Here is a 7238-nt window from a genome sequence, read left to right on the forward strand (position 1 = left end):
CATACCACGTGACCTATGACGTCATCATTAGCATTAAAAAATTCTACGAGCCTAGACGATCATTTGATGAAAATTTCCTGTCAATCCGACCAGCGGTTGCTGAGAAACTTAATTATGAAGTTTTCGGAGGTGCAAAATAGGGTGGAAGAATAATAATAATAATAATAATAAGAAAAACTCTAGCAGTAATAATAGGTTACTCTCCATTTCATGGAGAGTAAACCTAATAATAATAAGAAAAACTCGAGCAGTAATAATAGGTTACTCTCCATTTCATGGAGAGTAAACCTAATAAGAAAAAACTCTATCAGTAATAATAGGTTACTCTCCATCTATGGAGAGTAAACCTAATTAAGCAGTTGAATTATAATTAAGATCAAATTTAATTAAGTGGTTGAATTATTATTTAGATCAAATTAAATTAAGAGGATGAATTTTAAATAAGTTCTCATTTTAAATAAGTTAAGAGGTTGAATTTTAATTAAGATCAAATTGAATTAAGAGGTTGAATTATAATCAAGATGAAATTAAATGAAGAGGTTGAATTTTACTGAAGATCAAATTTAATTAAGAGGTTAAATTATAATGAGGAACAAATTTATTTATGAAGATGCATTTTTTTAAAGTTCCAGTTTTAAATAAGTTAAGAGGTTGAATTCTAATTAAGATCAAATTAAATTAAGAGGTTGAACTATAATTAAGATCAAATTAAATTAAGAGGTTGAATTATAATTAAGATCAAATTAAATTAATAGGTTGAATTCTAATTAAGATCAAATTAAATTAAGAGGTTGAATTCTAATTAAGATCAAATTAAATTTAGAGGTTGAATTATAATAAAGGACAAAATTAAATTAAGAGGTTGAATTATAATAAAGATCAAATTAAATTAAGAGGTTGAATTATAATTAAGATCAAATTAAATTAAGAGGATGAATTATAATTTAGATCAAATTAAATTAAGAGGTTGAATTTTAATTAAGATCAAATTTAATTAAGCGGTTGAATTATAATTAAGATCAAATTTAATTAAGTGGTTGAATTATAATTAAGATCAAATTTAGTTTAGAGGATGAATTTTAAATAAGTTCTAGTTTTAAATAAGTTAAGAGGTTGAATTACAATTAAGATCAAATTTAATTAAGCGGTTCAATTATAATTAAGATCAAATTTAATTAAGTGGTTGAATTATTATTTAGATCAAATTAAATTAAGAGGATGAATTTTAAATAAGTTCTCGTTTTAAATAAGTTAAGAGGTTGAATTATAATTATCATCAAATTGAATTAAGAGGTTGAATTATAATCAAGATGAAATGAAATGAAGAGGTTGAATTTTACTGAAGATCAAATTTAATTAAGAGGTTAAATTATAATGAGGATCAAATTTATTTTTGAAGATGCATTTTTAAAAAGTTCCAGTTTTAAATAAGTTAAGAGGTTTAATTCTAATTAAGATCAAATTAAATTAAGAGGTTGAACTATAATTAAGATCAAATTAAATTAAGAGGTTGAATTATAATTAAGATCAAATTAAATTAATAGGATGAATTCTAATTAAGATCAAATTAAATTAAGAGGTTGAATTCTAATTAAGATCAAATTAAATTTAGAGGTTGAATTATAATAAAGGACAAAATTAAATTAAGAGGTTGAATTCTAATAAAGATCAAATTAAATTAAGAGGTTGAATTATAATTAAGATCAAATTTAATTAAGAGGTTGAATTTTAATTAAGTCAAATTTCATTAAGAGGATGAATTTTAAATAAGTTCTAGTTTTAAATAAGTTAAGAGGTTGAATTATAATGAAGATAATATAAAATTAAGAGGTTGAATTCTAATTAAGATCAAATTAAATTAAGAGGTTGAATTCTAATTAAGATCAAATTAAATTAAGAAGTGTGACATCTCGTGAGATTATGATTATGAAACATCTCGTGAGATGATGACGGAATCTCGCCACGTGTGACGAATTAATGGGTTTAAAGGGTCTAATACTCTAATGGGTCAAACGAGATCACACAAACCTTTTTTACATTTTGAGTTAATGAGTTAATTATCTTCTCCAGCTGGATGAAAAGTTAAAAACGGTTACATTAGTCATGATCGACGTCATGAATCATCACGCCGAGTTTCAAAATGATTGGTTCAGCCTCTTCAAGGAGTAGGGGAAACACTAAAGATTGCAAATGGAATATCGGATGGAACAGGACTGAAAGGAAGGAGTGAAGGGCATCGTTGTGGCTTTTGCACACCTTCTCTACTACTTTGTTGCGGCTGAGCACAAAAAAAGGCACCGCTGGGATTTGAACCCAGGATCTCCTGTTTACTAAACAGGCGCTTTAACCAACTAAGCCACAGCACCAGGTACATAAGGTGCATATAGTTACATCTCCTCGAAAGAGACTAGCACTTCCATGAGTTCGTCGTGTGCAGACGAACAGTTAATTTTCTTTATTTTCGACAGTGTGCTTCGGGGTCATCTATTTATTACGTATTCAAAGGGAAGATTTAAATGAGGAAACTAAAATTGAGAAAAGCAAGAGTTGGGAGGATTAGAGGAAAGAGAAAACAAGTAAGAGAAGTGTGGGACAAGTGGGTAAAGAAGGTAAAGAAGTTTGGGAGAAGGTAGTAGTGATGGTGTGGAATGGGTGGGTAAAGAAAGTAAATATGTTTTGGAGAAGGTAATAGGTTGAATTATCATTAAGATCAAATTAAATTATGAGGTTGAATTATCATAAAGATAAAATTAAATTAAGAGGTTGAATTATAATTAAGATAAAAATAAAATTAAGAGGTTGAATTATAATTAAGATCAAATGAAATTAAGAGGTTGAATTACAAATAAGATCAAATTAAATTAAGATGTTGAATTATAATAGAGATCAAATTAAATTAAGAGGTCGAATTATAATAGAGATCAAATTAAATGAAGAGGTTGAATTATAATGAAGATCAAATTTAATTAAGAGGTTGAATTATAATTAAGATCAAATTTAATTCAGAGGTTGAATTATAATTAAGAGCATATTTCATTAAGAGGATGTATTTTAAATAAGTTCCAATTTTAAATAAGTTAAGAGGTTGAATTATAATTAAGATCAAATTTCATTAAGAGGATGAATTTTAAATAAGTTCTAGTTTTAAATATGTTAAGAGGTTGAATTCTAATTAAGATGAAATTAAATTAAGAGGTTGAACTATAATTAAGATCAAATTGAATTAAGAGGTTGAATTATAATTAAGATCAAATTAAATTAAGAGGATGAATTATAATTTAGATCAAATTAAATTAAGAGGTTGAATTTTAATTAAGATCAAATTTAATTAAGCGGTTGAATTATAATTAAGATCAAATTTAATTAAGTGGTTGAATTATAATTAAGATCAAATTTAGTTTAGAGGATGAATTTTAAATAAGTTCTAGTTTTAAATAAGTTAAGAGGTTGAATTACAATTAAGATCAAATTTAATTAAGCGGTTCAATTATAATTAAGATCAAATTTAATTAAGTGGTTGAATTATTATTTAGATCAAATTAAATTAAGAGGATGAATTTTAAATAAGTTCTCGTTTTAAATAAGTTAAGAGGTTGAATTATAATTATCATCAAATTGAATTAAGAGGTTGAATTATAATCAAGATGAAATGAAATGAAGAGGTTCAATTTTACTGAAGATCAAATTTAATTAAGAGGTTAAATTATAATGAGGATCAAATTTATTTTTGAAGATGCATTTTTAAAAAGTTCCAGTTTTAAATAAGTTAAGAGGTTTAATTCTAATTAAGATCAAATTAAATTAAGAGGTTGAACTATAATTAAGATCAAATTAAATTAAGAGGTTGAATTATAATTAAGATCAAATTAAATTAATAGGATGAATTCTAATTAAGATCAAATTAAATTAAGAGGTTGAATTCTAATTAAGATCAAATTAAATTTAGAGGTTGAATTATAATAAAGGACAAAATTAAATTAAGAGGTTGAATTCTAATAAAGATCAAATTAAATTAAGAGGTTGAATTATAATTAAGATCAAATTTAATTAAGAGGTTGAATTTTAATTAAGTCAAATTTCATTAAGAGGATGAATTTTAAATAAGTTCTAGTTTTAAATAAGTTAAGAGGTTGAATTATAATGAAGATAATATAAAATTAAGAGGTTGAATTCTAATTAAGATCAAATTAAATTAAGAGGTTGAATTCTAATTAAGATCAAATTAAATTAAGAAGTGTGACATCTCGTGAGATTATGATTATGAAACATCTCGTGAGATGATGACGGAATCTCGCCACGTGTGACGAATTAATGGGTTTAAAGGGTCTAATACTCTAATGGGTCAAACGAGATCACACAAACCTTTTTTACATTTTGAGTTAATGAGTTAATTATCTTCTCCAGCTGGATGAAAAGTTAAAAACGGTTACATTAGTCATGATCGACGTCATGAATCATCACGCCGAGTTTCAAAATGATTGGTTCAGCCTCTTCAAGGAGTAGGGGAAACACTAAAGATTGCAAGTGGAATATCGGATGGAACAGGACTGAAAGGAAGGAGTGAAGGGCATCGTTGTGGCTTTTGCACACCTTCTCTACTACTTTGTTGCGGCTGAGCACAAAAAAAGGCACCGCTGGGATTTGAACCCAGGATCTCCTGTTTACTAAACAGGCGCTTTAACCAACTAAGCCACAGCACCAGGTACATAAGGTGCATATAGTTACATCTCCTCGAAAGAGACTAGCACTTCCATGAGTTCGTCGTGTGCAGACGAACAGTTAATTTTCTTTATTTTCGACAGTGTGCTTCGGGGTCATCTATTTATTACGTATTCAAAGGGAAGATTTAAATGAGGAAACTAAAATTGAGAAAAGCAAGAGTTGGGAGGATTAGAGGAAAGAGAAAACAAGTAAGAGAAGTGTGGGACAAGTGGGTAAAGAAGGTAAAGAAGTTTGGGAGAAGGTAGTAGTGATGGTGTGGAATGGGTGGGTAAAGAAAGTAAATATGTTTTGGAGAAGGTAATAGGTTGAATTATCATTAAGATCAAATTAAATTAAGAGGTTGAATTATAATTAAGATAAAAATAAAATTAAGAGGTTGAATTATAATTAAGATCAAATGAAATTAAGAGGTTGAATTACAAATAAGATCAAATTAAATTAAGATGTTGAATTATAATAGAGATCAAATTAAATTAAGAGGTCGAATTATAATAGAGATCAAATTAAATGAAGAGGTTGAATTATAATGAAGATCAAATTTAATTAAGAGGTTGAATTATAATTAAGATCAAATTTAATTCAGAGGTTGAATTATAATTAAGAGCATATTTCATTAAGAGGATGTATTTTAAATAAGTTCCAATTTTAAATAAGTTAAGAGGTTGAATTATAATTAAGATCAAATTTCTTTAAGAGGATGAATTTTAAATAAGTTCTAGTTTTAAATATGTTAAGAGGTTGAATTCTAATTAAGATGAAATTAAATTAAGCGGTTGAACTATAATTAAGATCAAATTGAATTAAGAGGTTGAATTATAATTAAGATCAAATTAAATTAAGAGGATGAATTATAATTTAGATCAAATTAAATTAAGAGGTTGAATTTTAATTAAGATCAAATTTAATTAAGTGGTTGAATTATAATTAAGATCAAATTTAATTAAGTGGTTGAATTATAATTAAGATCAAATTTAGTTTAGAGGATGAATTTTAAATAAGTTCTAGTTTTAAATAAGTTAAGAGGTTGAATTACAATTAAGATCAAATTTAATTAAGCGGTTGAATTATAATTAAGATCAAATTTAATTAAGTGGTTGAATTATTATTTAGATCAAATTAAATTAAGAGGATGAATTTTAAATAAGTTCTCGTTTTAAATAAGTTAAGAGGTTGAATTATAATTAAGATCAAATTGAATTAAGAGGTTGAATTATAATCAAGATGAAATGAAATGAAGAGGTTGAATTTTACTGAAGATCAAATTTAATTAAGAGGTTAAATTATAATGAGGATCAAATTTATTTTTGAAGATGCATTTTTAAAAAGTTCCAGTTTTAAATAAGTTAAGAGGTTTAATTCTAATTAAGATCAAATTAAATTAAGAGGTTGAACTATAATTAAGATCAAATTAAATTAAGAGGTTGAATTATAATTAAGATCAAATTAAATTAATAGGTTGAATTCTAATTAAGATCAAATTAAATTAAGAGGTTGAATTCTAATTAAGATCAAATTAAATTTAGAGGTTGAATTATAATAAAGGACAAAATTAAATTAAGAGGTTGAATTATAATAAAGATCAAATTAAATTAAGAGGTTGAATTATAATTAAGATCAAATTTAATTAAGAGGTTGAATTTTAATTAAGGTCAAATTTCATGAAGAGGATGAATTTTAAATAAGTTCTAGTTTTAAATAAGTTAAGAGGTTGAATTATAATGAAGATAATATAAAATTAAGAGGTTGAATTCTAATTAAGATCAAATTAAATTAAGAGGTTGAATTCTAATTAAGATCAAATTAAATTAAGAAGTGTGACATCTCATGAGATTATGATTATGAAACATCTCGTGAGATGATGACGGAATCTCGCCACGTGTGACGAATTAACGGGTTTAAAGGGTCTAATACTCTAATCTCTAATGGGTCAAACGAGATCACACAAACCTTTTTTACATTTTGAGTTAATGAGTTAATTATCTTCTCCAGCTGGATGAAAAGTTAAAAACGGTTACATTAGTCATGATCGACGTCATGAATCATCACGCCGAGTTTCAAAATGATTGGTTCAGCCTCTTCAAGGAGTAGGGGAAACACTAAAGATTGCAAATGGAATATCGGATGGAACAGGACTGAAAGGAAGGAGTGAAGGACATCGTTGTGGCTTTTGCACACCTTCTCTACTACTTTGTTGTGGCTGAGCACAAAAAAAGGCACCGCTGGGATTTGAACCCAGGATCTCCTGTTTACTAAACAGGCGCTTTAACCAACTAAGCCACAGCGCCAGGTATATGAGGTGCATATAGTTACATCTCCTCGAAAGAGACTAGCACTTCCATGAGTTCGTCGTCTGCAGACGAACAGTTAACTTTCTTTATTTTTGACAGTGTGCTTTGGGGTCATCTATTTATTACGTATTCAAAGGGAGGATTTAAATGAGGAAACTAAAATTGAGAAAAGCAAGAGTTGGGAGGATTAGAGGAAAGAGAAAACAAGTAAGAGAAGTGTGGGACAAG

At 27.0% G+C, this 7238-nt stretch overlaps 3 non-coding genes across 3 annotated transcripts; all 3 read right to left on the minus strand.

The window, feature by feature from the left end:
- Nucleotides 1-2292: 2292 nt before the first annotated feature.
- Nucleotides 2293-2366, minus strand: TRNAT-AGU (transfer RNA threonine (anticodon AGU)). The gene has a single exon. It is a non-coding gene; the product is annotated as a tRNA-Thr (tRNA).
- Nucleotides 2367-4626: 2260 nt separating this feature from the next.
- TRNAT-AGU (transfer RNA threonine (anticodon AGU)) lies at nt 4627-4700 on the minus strand. The gene has a single exon. It is a non-coding gene; the product is annotated as a tRNA-Thr (tRNA).
- Nucleotides 4701-6933: 2233 nt separating this feature from the next.
- TRNAT-AGU (transfer RNA threonine (anticodon AGU)) lies at nt 6934-7007 on the minus strand. The gene has a single exon. It is a non-coding gene; the product is annotated as a tRNA-Thr (tRNA).
- Between the last annotated feature and the right edge of the window lie 231 nt (nt 7008-7238).

Source organism: Myxine glutinosa, chromosome 3, assembly GCF_964187855.1.
Source record: "Myxine glutinosa chromosome 3, kmMyxGlut1.1, whole genome shotgun sequence".
In the NCBI taxonomy this organism is placed as follows: domain Eukaryota; kingdom Metazoa; phylum Chordata; class Myxini; order Myxiniformes; family Myxinidae; genus Myxine; species Myxine glutinosa.